The sequence below is a fragment of the Colobus angolensis genome, unplaced genomic scaffold, assembly GCF_000951035.1.
Source record: "Colobus angolensis palliatus isolate OR3802 unplaced genomic scaffold, Cang.pa_1.0 Scaffold214, whole genome shotgun sequence".
Taxonomy (NCBI): Eukaryota; Metazoa; Chordata; class Mammalia; order Primates; family Cercopithecidae; genus Colobus; species Colobus angolensis.
Window position 1 is genome coordinate 1,105,207 of NW_012115311.1, and position 13,330 is coordinate 1,118,536.

Sequence of the window (13,330 nt, forward strand, 5' to 3'; positions counted from 1 at the left end):
ATTAGGTCCAGTGAGCATAATGTCATTGATATAATGGACTAATATGTTATCTTGAGGGGAAAGGTGATCAAGATGCCTGTGAACTAAATTATAACACAGGGCTAGGGGGTTATATATCCCTGAGTTAGGACAGTGAAGGTATTTTTGGCCTTCACTGTCCTAACTCACTTTCCTTGCCATTTGAAAGGAAACTGCTTCTGGTGGGCCTCATGGACAGGTATGGGGGAAAAAGACATTTGCCAGATTGATAGCTGTATATAACAAATGCCAGGAAATGTGTTGAGGCTAAAGAATGAACTCACATCTGGTACAGCCGCTGCAAATGGAGTCACCGCTTGGTTAAGCTTATAATAATCCACCATGATTCTCCTAGATTCATCTGTCTTCTGCATAGCCGAATAGGGTGTATTTATCATCAGTATGTGTCTTTTGTTTGCTGTATAGCAAGGGGCTAGAACAGTACCTGGCACATAGTAAGTGCTGAGTAAATATTTGTTAAAGGAATGACAGAGTCCCTCAAATCAGTCACTAACTTGACATTGGGAAGTCACTTGGTACAGACCTCTTATCTCTATTTTTAAAATGAGATTGGATTGGATTCGTGTTTTAAGCTTTCCTACAGTGAAGACTTAAATGTATGGAGTGTCAAGGTTCCTTGAAGGCTTTATAAGAATTCAGCTGCTTAAGTAAAAACTGTAGAAACCACTGAACTGGGTAAAGTATCTCTAAAGTCTCTTCCAGTTCTGCGATGATCAGTTTTCACAGTAATTGTAAGTGGGGCTGTTGAGGAAATCCTTCTGCAGAGGAGGCATTGAAATTGAGACTTGATGGATGGATGTTCATTAGGCAGAGGTCGGGGATAGGATGGGAAATAAGGCAAGTGCTTTTCAGGCCCAGGGAACAGTTATAAGGAAGTGAGACAAATAGGAATGGGGCAATTCAGGAAATTTCCGTACAGCTGTCAGGGGCTGGGGAGTGAGGGGGAGTCAGGAAGATAGGGCTGGAAAAGTCAGGGAAATTAAAGTCAGATTATGAAAGCCTTGAACACCATAATAGTCTGGCTTTTAATTTTGCCTCTAAGAAGTCAGTTATTTTTATTTCTTTTTGTTTTTTGGGCCGTAAGTGATAATCATTTCACTCAGAGTTGTTCTTAAGGAAGACTTCTCTAATAGCACAGTGATAGGTGAATTTAAAGTAGGCAGTTGGTGATAGAGAAACAGTCAGTTAGGAGGAGACTGTGATATTATTTTTCTGTGATATGATGAGTAGCAAAGGAGGAGCTTAAGTTTCATTCTAAACTCAGTATAAAAATTAGATTTCCTCTCTGCAACGTTTAGAGATTATTGAATAGTAGGTTAGCAAACGTCTTTGAGTGACTGCTGTGTGAAGAGCAGTAACTAGATAGATGCCGGGGCTACATAGAAACAGAGCAGTGGTGGCCGTGTGTGGTTGTTCACGCCTGTGATCCCAGCACATTGGGAGGCTGAGGCAGGCAGATCGCTTGAGCTCAGGAGTTTGAGACCAGCTGTGGCAACATGGCAAAACCCTACCTCTACAAAAAATACAAAAATTAGCCAGACATTGTGGTGCACGCCTGTAGTCCCAGCTACTCAGGAGGCTGAGGTGGGAGGATCGCCTGGGAGGCAGAAATTGCCGTAAGCTGAGGTGCCAAGGTCCTGTCACTACACTCCAGCCTGGGTGACAGAGCAAGACTCTGTCTCAAAAAACAAAAACAACTGTCCCCCATCCCCCAAAACAAACAAACAAAAACAGCAGTGGTGCTCATAAGCCTAACCTCCAGCTGTACTACTAAATCCATTTCCAGGAGTTGGCATGTGTCTTCATGCCAACTTCCTTTAAGGGGTGCATTCCTGGTTACAGGCTCCTGAAATAAAAGATAAATTATTTTTAATATTGAATTTGAAATTTAATTATGAGAGATAAAATATCTCTATACAAACAACTTGAGATTGCAGTCAGCCTATTACCTGGGAGTTTTATAAAGAATATAATTATACCATCAGTTCTTGGTTATTTTTAATATCAGAGGAAACGGTAACACCCAGAATAATACCTTCAATAGAACCTTGAATTGATCTATATCAAGTCATAGGGGCCAACTCGTGTCTTTAAAGATATTTCAATGTTTACTAAAATCCTGATATGCTACATTTTTCCCCTTAGTGAGCAGTTTTAGGAAAGTCACTCATTCATGTCTGAGTTTCTGCTGAGTTTTGGGCCCTGTCCTAGGTGATGAGAATATAGTGTAGATAAAAGCCATGGCCCCTTTTGCCTTTGATAAGCTCCTGAAAATACATAGACTGTTGTCTAAGAGGTCCACTTTTGGTGGGTAGTAAAACCTACCACCTAGTTACCTGTCCATGCAGAAGTGGGAAAGAGGATTTGGTTTAACAAAGCTAGTGATAGAGCATAGAAAATTAACTGTGTTTTACGTTTAAGCTCACATGTAGAAATTCTGCACAATTCTTGGAACCTGGAATTATACTTTTGAGAGGCATTAACATCAACAAAATAAATTCTGCTTGATTGAAAGATTTGTAACAATCTCAGTCTTTTAAATTTTATTTTTCTGTTTAAATAGTGGGGAACATTGATTTTGGTCATTTGCTGTGTTAATAGTGTGATCTTTTCTTTTTCCATCTCTGATAGTGATAGCGTGTTAGCTTCCAACCTATGGGGTGGTTTCAAACAAAGCTTTTTTTAGCCCAAGTTTCCTAGATATGGAAATTAGAGCATTCTATATTTTTGTACTAGAAGTTTTCAGATTTGAGTTCAAAGAGAAGAGGTAATGATAAAAAGGAAAAATAAGCCCTAGCACAATAAATTCTTTTTATAAATTCTGTTTCAGTGGAGGAAATAAATAGTATCTGAAATTCAATTGGCATTTAAATTCATTCAGTTGACTCAATCTCTCTCAGCTAATAGTTCAAATATACATGTTGACAATTCCAGGAGCTTTCATGAAAGCTTTATAGTAAGGTATATACTGACTTGATCCATATCTAATTTTAGAAATAAACATATCCACAGTATGTACATTTCATATACCTAAATGAGATTTCTTTTCTTTCTTTCTTTCTCTTCCTTTCTTTTCTCTCTCTCTCTCTCTTTCTGTTTTGGGGTACATGTGCAGAACTTGGAGATTTGTTACAGAACATGGGAGTTTGACACAGAGTCTTGCTCAGTCACCAAGGCTGGAGTGCAATGGTGCAATCTTGGCTCACTGCAACCTCCGCCTCCCAGGTTCAAGCAGTTCTCCTGCCTCAGCCTCCCAAGTAGCTGAGATTACAGGTATCTGCCACCACACCCGGCTAATACCTGTATTTTTAGTAGAGATGGTTTTGCCATGTTGGCCAGTGTGGTCTTGGACTCCTGAACTTCAGTGATCCCCCTGCCTTGGCCTCCCAAAGTGCTAAGATTACAGGCATGAGCCAACGTGCCTGGCCTAGATTTCTTTTTTTTAAAGTCAGTTTTATTGAGGTATGGTTTATATGCAGTGCAATTTGCCCTGTTTAGTTTTATAGCTCTATGAATTTTGACAATGTACATAAGTCATATACCAGTACCACAATCAAGATACAGAATGTTTCCATCGCCCTAAACAGTTACTTGTCTTCCTTTGTAGTCAATCCCCTCCCCTCATTTCCAGCCCCTAGCACTGATAGGATTTCTGTGCCTTTTGTTTTGCCTTTTCCATTATGTCACATATAAATGGAATCATACAGAGTCATAGAATCAGTCTTATTTTGTTCAGCCTAATGCTTTTAGGTTCATCCATGTTGTCACATATATCAGAAATGCAGACCTTTTTTTGTTGCTGAGTAGCATTACATTATATGGATATATTATACCATTCCATTACATGGATTTATCCATTCACCCATTGCTGGACATTATTTGAGTTTTCAATATTTGGTGAATGATAAAACTGCTATATATATTTGCATAGAAGTTTTAAAATAGACATGTATCTTCATTTCTCTTGGGCAAATGCCTAGGAAGGGGATTACTGGATCATGTGGTAAGTGTATGTGTATGTTTATAGAAACTGCTAAACTATCTTCCAAAGTGGCTAAACTTTTGCATTCCCACCAGCAATATATGAGAGTTGTAGTTGCTCCATGTTCTCATCAACACTTGGTATTATTGGTGGTTTTTGTTTAGTTTTGTTGTGGTATTGTCACATTAATTTGCATTTCCCTATTGAGTATTGATGTTGAGATATTTTCATGTACTTTTTTGCCATCTGTATCACTTCTTTAGTGACGTGTCTATTCAGATTTGACCATTGAAAAAGCTGGGTTGTTTTCCTGTTTTTCCTGTTTTTGAGTTGTGAAAGTGCCTTATGTAGTCTGGATAGCAGTATGTGGACTTACTTTAATCTTCATACTCTGTGTGGTAGATACTATTAGGCTAAATAATAGATAAATAAGTTATGATGCAGGATTGTTAAGTAACTGCCCAAGATTACATAGCTAATAGGTGGCAGAGCTGGGATTCAAACCCAAATAGATTGACTAGAACGTGTGTCAAACAGTTTGCCTTTTTTTTTCTTTGATACTCTCATATGCAGAGATTGACTTACTGGGGCTGTGAATAGAACAAGGATCCAGTTCCTGTAGGTGACAGAATAATACTAATAGGGGCACTCCTGGGCAAAGGGATAATATCTTGTAATGGCAGCTCTGGAGTCATCTCCTTAGGAACAGCTAAGATATTTGTTTCTGTTGAAGAGGTATAATTATTTTTCCTTTAATTCTCTTCACATTACTGGTGGCCAGAGTACTTCTTTTAAATTATGTTTGGAATATTTGCCATTATTAAGTAATGAGGTGCTTTATATAAGTGGATTTTCTCAATAGCAGAAGCTTATCCTTTTAGGTATCTGTTCTTCATAAAACATCTCACACACTTGATGTTACCCACTTTGGCTTTCGAAGGCCTGTCTTACACTAATGCTGACTTGGAGACACTTAGTGTTTGGTAATATACTTAGGGAATATTACAACTTACTGACCTTATATAATGGCTTCATATCGAATACTTTTAAAGTTATATTTATTTTTAGTTTTATAAGGTGGATTTTTTTTGTCATTATCAGCTCTTTCACTTTTTCTGACATCCTTTTACAATACTGTTCCCCTCTTTTACCCGTTAACAATTTTTATTTCTAATTAGCCAAAAGAAGATAATCACATTGTTAGGTTTACATTAATATTATCTAAAATAAATTTCAGATATGGAAAATTACTTGGGGGGAACTTTCCAGTGAACAAGTGAATCTCCCGTGACTGCTCAGCAGACCTTGTTTCTTGGTGCATGGGCTCTGAATAGTCATTTTGTGTAAGTGAGCTAAAGTAAGCTAAATATGACATTTGACAGGAGAAGACATGATCTATATTTCTTTTTAACAAATTTTTAATTAACAGTTTGTAAAACCATGGAGATTATTTTCCAGTAAAAAGATAAACCAAGTGTAAGGAATAAATAGGCACTTAATAGGCAGAAAGTCGGTTCACAATCGTTGCAGTTTTGCAGCATTTTGTAAAGTTCCTAAGTCAGTGACAGCTTGTGCTCTCATCTATGCTTCTGGTAAGCCAGAGTAAACTCCCAACTAATTAACTAAAGGGAGCAAACCTTGCTAAATCCTATTTACTTTTCGTAAGATACCAGGACGAAGGCTGTCTATTGAGCTGCATTTATCATTTCACGCGCTTTGGAAGTACTTAGTGCTTTCAAGCCATTTTGATTAATTTAAGCTCTTAGAATAAATTAATAAGTATATTCACCCAGAGGCCAGGATAAGTAAGTGTAGTAATATTTCAGTGCTTTGGACACTTTGTCAGATGTATTCTGACTTGGAAGGCAGAGCTTCGCTGGCCACAGTTGTCCCCTTAGGCTGGCCTCGCCACAAGTGCAGCAGAGCTGTAGCAGGGTGCCTGGCACAAGAGGCTTGAAATACACATAGAACGTTTTGCTTGAAAGGTAAATCAAACTGTGGCTATCATTTGGAAGTAGTAGAGTTATGAACTATGATCGTACCGATAATTTTTAAAAAGGGTTTTATAAGCTTGCAGTTTATTTAAAATCATTTTGCTTTGTTGGACTCTACTTTCTAACATTGGGGTATGGGTTTTTAAAAAGTCTATAAACCAGTTTAATTCACACTTATTTTTCCACTGAACTTTGAATTTTCTAGTGGATTTTATCTGTTTAGTTAACTTGTAGATCTGCATCTGGCTTTGTAGTTTGCTAGCCTTTCCAGACTACGCAGCAATATAGCTCTTTCATAAAAGGGTTAATGAGTAGCCAGATTATACTCACCAGTCCATTGTTACATTAGGAGCCACAGAGTTTGCTATCTCCCTTCCATCCCCTTTCACACTTTTTTCATTTCACAGTTTTATTTGATACAGTAAAGTAACTTTTAAAAATTGAGATTTTTATATTTGAAAACAATATATAGTTTTTAGTTTTGCTCCCTTGTAGATTCTTACTCTCTCTTATTATTAGTTTTAAATTATGGCAGTTAATATGAGCTTAGTAATGGTCTAATCAAGGTAGATCTTGCTCCTTGCCTCTTCTTCCCCACTTTCCTATACCGTTTTTACCTGCAGATTTGCATGTTTGACCTAGCAGAATAATTGGGTCCACAGCAACATGGGCGTGCCTCCCTTAGAAACACTTGGTTTCATGTATGACTCATAAGCTGAAGCACAGACACCACTTCCCCAATCTACAGGAGCCATTTTAACAGCTAAAACTTGTCGGATTGCTTTTTATTTTCAAGCCCAAAAGACGATAGAGAAAGAATACTTGAAGGTAACTTGTTCCGATTCTGTATGTTTGCTTCTGGCTGTTTCTTGAGCTGATAAACAGAGGGTGGTTCTTACCTGTCGAAGAACATGGCTGAATGTGTTCTTTAACTCTCTGATAAAATGTGTGTGGTCAGTCACATGCCTGATTGAACTTAATTGCTAGGAGGAAACAAAGCACTGAAATTCTGGAAAGTTTTAGATCTTCTTGTTAAAGCATTTTATATGTCTTTGTGATTATTTTTCTAAGTAATTTAAGAATAAAAGAGGTTTTTTGTTTGTTTGTTTGTTTGTGTTTAAGAACCACAAAGCAAACTAAGATCAAATTTTAATTTAAAGAATATAATTGTATTTTTTGGGGTAGTCGAAGTTATAATTAAGTAAACCGTATTATTCCTGTGTGATATGGATGTTAACAATCCAGGGGCAGTGGCTTTGTTTTGGCATTTTAGCTAAGGGTGAAGTTTTGGGACAACTCAGTCATAAGGTGTTGCTCATTGACTGTTACAGTTTTTTTTTTTTTCCCTCCCTCTCTGTTTTTAAAGTTAATGAAATTGTATTACACATTTTGTTTTGGAAACCCAATAGAAGTTTAAGTAAAGTGAATGATTATTTAGATAATAAGTAAAAATGAATATTAGATTATTTAGATAACAAGTAAAAGTGAGTATTAAATAAAGAGGAAGAAAGACTAGCATGATTCATTTACTATTAGGAAAAAAATGAAGTTTTATAATTCACACTGGAAACTTGTTCTGAGTAACAACCTTAGAAGTAAAGCTGTCTTCTGAGGAAACATGGTTATTTCAATTTTGTGTAAAAAGGAAAGGTGATGAGTATTGGCCTTCCTTCTGTATTACAGTTCTTAAAATTTGCTTGCTTTGAATAAAAAACCTTCTGTAAATGAAAAGATTGCTCAGTCTTTTCCTGAAGTACTTGTCATTGTAGTTACGAGATTTTGGCTGGTGAGTATACATCCTGCTGTGCCTTAAAGTCCTAGGTGCTCTGTAAAGCTGAGTGCAGTAGTATTTTATTTCTGAAACATATTTATGAAGATAAAAATTGGAATATGCAGTGATTCCAAAAAATAAAGTTTTTGGATATAAAACTTGCCAAATCATTTCTAGTTGACCAAAATGATAGTTAGCTAGTTCTTTGAGAATTTGCTATGCACTTTCTAAGTGCTTGAAGGCCTGTCAGATTAAACGGAAGACAGGAAGGCAATCAGTTATTATTTCTTACTCTTTTGTAAGGATTGTTGATATTAACATCTCAATTTTGCGGTCTTACAAGAAAGACACAGCGGACATTTTACCAATTCATCTGAGCCATTTGCTATCATCTTTGTTTGTATATTGCTGGTTTAGTCAGCCTTTGAGTAAGCAAAAGCTGTATTTACCTCTAGTCTGGTCTGTGTGAAAAATCTAATGAAGACTTTTCTATTTTTTTTAAAAATTTTTTTAAAGGTGGTGATCCATAAGAGAAAAATCAAGAGGCACACAAATAAGCAGCATAATTAAGATCTTATTTATTAAAGAGAAGTAGAGGAAATTGGTTTCTTAAATTTAAGAGGCTGGTACAGTTTAAGTAAAATACATATTGTTTATATATTTTCTTATGTGATAAAGACTGAAGTGGAGCTTCAAGGAGAAGGGAGAAGGGGGAAAAAAAAAGAGAACCAAGAAAGGACCAGAAAAATTTATTAAGTAGTTCCCTCTCCACGTTTTTCCTTCCATAAGGTTGAATGTAAGTTTGAACTGAGCCATCAGAATTAAATTTAGAATTACTGATTTATAGAACTTTAGTGCTGTAAGTGACCAAAGACTGTCCAACTGCCTCACTTTTATAGATGAAGAAACAGTGGCCCACAGAGGTCCTGTGATTTGCTTGAGGTCATGCAGTGCCTAATGGCTTCCCAGTCTGGAACTGCTCGTGCCAGTCCACAACAAGTGATGCTTTGTTTGAAATGCTCTGTATTTCCTTAAGAGTAAATAAAACCTTAATTAAGATGTTTGGTGATAATCTTGGTGATAAGTTGCAACCAAATGGATCAACCAGTGATTTTGAAAATGTAGTTAGTTTTCTTTTTCATCAGAAAGATGATGCATTCATTTTATTTCTACAACAACTTTTTGTATTTCAGTGTTAGAATTTTTTTATTCATGACATTGCTTATTTGAAGATGGCTTTAGACGGAAATATAAAGAGTTGGGAATTTAATTTGAGCTTCTAGATACAAAGACAGTTTTATTTCTGCTTTAGTTTTACCTCATTTTTTTTTTTTTTTTTTTTGAGACAGAGTTTCACTCTTGTTGCCCCGGCTGGGGTGCAATGGCACAATCTCGGCTCACTGCAACTTCCACCTCCCAGGTTCAAGCAATTCTCCTGCCTCAGCCTCCCAAGTAGCTGGGATTACGGGCATGCGCCACCATGCATGTGAATTTACAAAATCCAGAGGTGTCTAAGCTTTCATATTACACTTATCTTAAATTTGACCTTATTATAAGATAGTTAATCTCATTTTGTTTATCTTTGTCACATCTTCTCCTCCTCCTTTGAAATAAGAGAATTGTTTGGTATCTACAAAATCTTTTGTCTGTTAACTTTTTGGTATGTTTTATTGGGGTGGTTGGAAATTCTATAGGTTTGAAATTTGGATTTTTAATAGTTTATGCATAACTGCTGAATCTCCTAAATGTCTGAGTGCCCTAACTCAATTCAGTGTGAAATCGTCCACAGTGTGGCCATGATTGTTCTAAACAACAAAAAGCACAAAAGGCTAGGAACATGGACTTTATCCTCATAAACTGAAATTCTTGTTGGGAAAACGGGCTTGTTAACAAGTGAAGTAAAGAATAGGACCAACCACTGACTAGGTAAATTCAGGTTCAGATTGCCTAGAGATAAAAGATGACTGAAAGAATACTCAGGAGAGTTTATCGTGAAGGAATGATGAATGTTGAAGGTCGAATAGCATTTCTATGTTAAGAAGAGCGTCTTCATCAGTAAGAATAAGAATATATGCTGTTTGAGAGGAGAGAGGTTTTACTCTGTTTTTTCTGCCTTTTTCAACCTTTGACAAAGTACCAAGCACATATGAGCAGACAGGTATTATTTGCTGTATTAAACCTTTGGCTACTCTTTTCTGCCATCTTATGTGACAAATTCAGTTGGCTATCTTGCTGAAGTTAAAGATGGCACATCTTTAAAAAGCACTTGGCCCTCAGCTTAATCTCTGACTGGTGTCTGCATGTTGTAGGTAATACTATCTGATAGTATTACCTTTAAAGCTGTAATTGTCAACCTTTGGTGTAACAAAGAGTCACCCAGTTTTAACTCAGAAATTCTGATTCATTAGGCCTAGGATTTGCTTAAACAATCAGCATTTTTTCCTGTGTACCCTAAATGATTATGATGTAGGTGCTTATATGCCACACTTTCAGAAAGAGAGTTTACAGGTTTAAGGCTATGAAGAGGAATTAGCTGTTTTGCATTTAAATATGTGACATTTTAGGTAGCAATGCTATTTTGAAGCCCATAGCCTCTAGTAAGGAAGGAAAGCAACTAGGGTACTTTTTTTTAATCAGTATTAGAACCCATTTAGGCTCCTTTCCCATCCTAGTTATCCCTTTCTCTAGTCCATTTTTTTGCTGTGCTATATGTTGTTCAACTATGTGGCTATCCCTCTTTCCTTTTCTCTGATCCACCCCCACAACGTACTGCCATATTGACCGTAATAAATAAAGTAATCTTTGTTTTTAAATGAAATTAACCTATTTTTTATTTCTCAGTGAACTCTTCAGTGTTAGTTGTTTTGGTTCCAATTGTTGCTTCTTGGTTTCCCTCTCCATCCTCTTATTCCTGGGGCTTTAGGAAAAACGCCCCCTTACTGATTTAGGGTGGCATTTATAGCTTTTTTGAAAGCTCTTCTCTCTTGGGAAATACACTATTATTATTTGTGATATTTTTCTTTTCTTTCTTTTTTTTTGTGGGGGGGCAGGGGCGACTTGAAGACCAGTGTGATAGTATGTACTTGTTTGAGTCTGGGAGGAAGTAACTTTTTTTAACCCTGTAATGCTTATATATGAGTTTTGAAGCTTCTTCAGATATTTAACTGCATCTTTGATTGCATATTTGTAGGTTTGCCTAACATTCCATCTCATTGTTCGGTATTCACTGACTTGTATAAATGAGAAGAAAAGTCCCCTCAGTTGAATTGTTTGAAGATAATCATTGCTTTCACAAATTAACCAGAATATTTTGCTCCTTTACTTAAGAGCTGCTTCATATAAATGGTTGAAATTAAGTTAGTAACATTATTGAGTTAACTCCAATGATTAGGACAGTTTCCAACTATCTGAACAATTTTTCTTCCATTAGTATGGAGAACCTACAAGAGAGTTTTTTGTGTCTTGTCAAATGAACTGTATACTATAATAAAAGTGGCTGTTGAGCAATACTACACATGTCTTTTCTGGTCATGGTTCTAAGCACCTTGAGTTATTATATGAGAAAAGTAACTCATTGTGTGCTATTTGCTTTGTTGACAGAGAGGGAGAAATTATGCAGATGAGCTTCAGACGTACGAATTTCTATGCAGAAACGTTTTGATTCCTTCTCTTCTAGGTATTAACATCATCCTCATCGTCAGAGCCCTCTTGCCTGCCATAGTTTGTATGAAGATTGGTTTAACAATTTTTATATTAAAAGCTATCAAAGTGATATATGCACACCATTCAAAATTTAATTCATAGGTCTGTAATGGAAAGGAGCCTCCCTCCTCTACCCCTTCTCACTCTCAGTCCTGCTGTCCAAAGGTAACCACTGAGAGAAGTTGTTTTTATTTTTTAAGTTTGTGTTTTCATGCGATTTGTCCTCTTCCTGTGTTCTACTCTGTATATTGGAAGCTCTTCAAAGTAGCAGGCATCAGTGTGACTTTACATGCTGCAGGATCTGCATGATAGATGCCCGGTCATATGGTGATCATTATGTCTGTGCTGTTACATGGTGCAATTTTAAAAATCTAAATATAATTAAAGAAAATTAGTTTCTGGGTTTAGAAAACAGTCCTATAAATAGTAAAGCTATAACATTTTATAATAAAACTATTAAAATGAAGTGATTTAACAATTTATATACATCTTATTTTTATATCAAAATACTAAATAAGAGTTTAGTATTGTAATGGGGCAATTCATTATTTTTTCTTTAAAAATGAAATGCACATGTAGGAGAATATATAAAACATATAGAGTTTAAATAAAATTATAAAGTGTTACAACATGGGTAAACATTTTGTAATGTTATTTAAACAGTTTTGCCTCATATTTATAAGTATCTTGAGAAACAACCTGTGTTAAGAAATATAGAGTATGTTTATTACCCTAGAAAGCCCCCACTCCTATTCATGTTTGTTTCCTTTAAAAAATAACTACTATGCTGACTTTTGTGATAATCTTTTCTTTATAGTTTTACCTCTTTGAACTTTATACACCTGAATCACACCATATATTCTGTAGTGACTTTGCTTCTTTCATTCAGCTTTGTGACTTATCTTACTTTTCATTGCAATATAGTATTCCATAGTTTGTCTATACCAGAATGTATTTATTCTCTCTTGTTGATGGCATTAGATTATTTTCAGCTTGGGAGCACTTGCACATGGTTCTCTGGAACATAAATGTAGAAGTTCTCTAGAGCAGTATCTTCACATTGAGGGATGTGAAGGCTTTGCAGAGTATAGATAGTTTAATGTAATTTAGAAATCTTCATTATCTTTCCTAGGATCAGATACCTGCCAATGATGACTTCTAACCCATTCAGAATCTTTCTATGGTGTATTGCCCTGGGGTGTAAAATCCACCAGGACCGTAAACAGATGGGCAGTTGGTGCATTTCAGAGTAAGCTGTAGACAACAATATATTTGACCCCTAAAACAGTTCAGTATGCTTGTGATTTCTTAACTAGAATTAAATTATTTCAAACATAATTTTGAATAAAAAATAAATTTTAATAAATACTTGTTCCCAATTATGCATATAAAAGCAATCCTACTGTATTGATATATATGTAATAAAGTTATACAAGTATGTAACAGGGAAGATATCAATTTTAGAATAGTTGATGAGTGGGTACTGCAGCTTATGCCTGTAATTTGAGCACTTTGGAAAGCCTAAGTGGGAGGATCACTTGAGGCCAGGAATTCGAGACCAACCTGGGCAACATAGCAAGACCCTGTCTCTACAAGTAGAAAAAAAAAATTTTTTTTTAATTAGCCAGGTGTGGTGTCACACTCTTGTAGCTACAGCTACTTCAAGAAGCTGAGGCAGGAGGATTGCTTGGGCCCAGGAGTGAGTGCTGCAGTGAAATGTGATTGCACCACTGCGCTTCAGCCTGGGTGACAAAGCAAGAACCTGTTTCTTAAAACAGAGAGAAGAGGCCGGGCGCGGTGGCTCAAGCCTGTAATCCCAGCACTTTGGGAGGCCGAGACGGG

General features: G+C 36.3%; 1 protein-coding gene across 1 annotated transcript in view; it reads left to right on the top strand.

Moving 5' to 3' along the window:
* Positions 1–6,754: 6,754 nt before the first annotated feature.
* Positions 6,755–13,330, top strand: part of ELF1 (E74-like factor 1 (ets domain transcription factor)) — an 85,365-nt gene continuing 78,789 nt past the window's right edge. The window contains exons 1-4 of the mRNA XM_011942970.1: positions 6,755–6,843; positions 11,387–11,462; positions 11,591–11,653; positions 12,621–12,737. The gene's annotated coding sequence lies outside the window, so the exon portion shown is untranslated. The remainder of the gene's footprint in view (positions 6,844–11,386; positions 11,463–11,590; positions 11,654–12,620; positions 12,738–13,330) is intronic.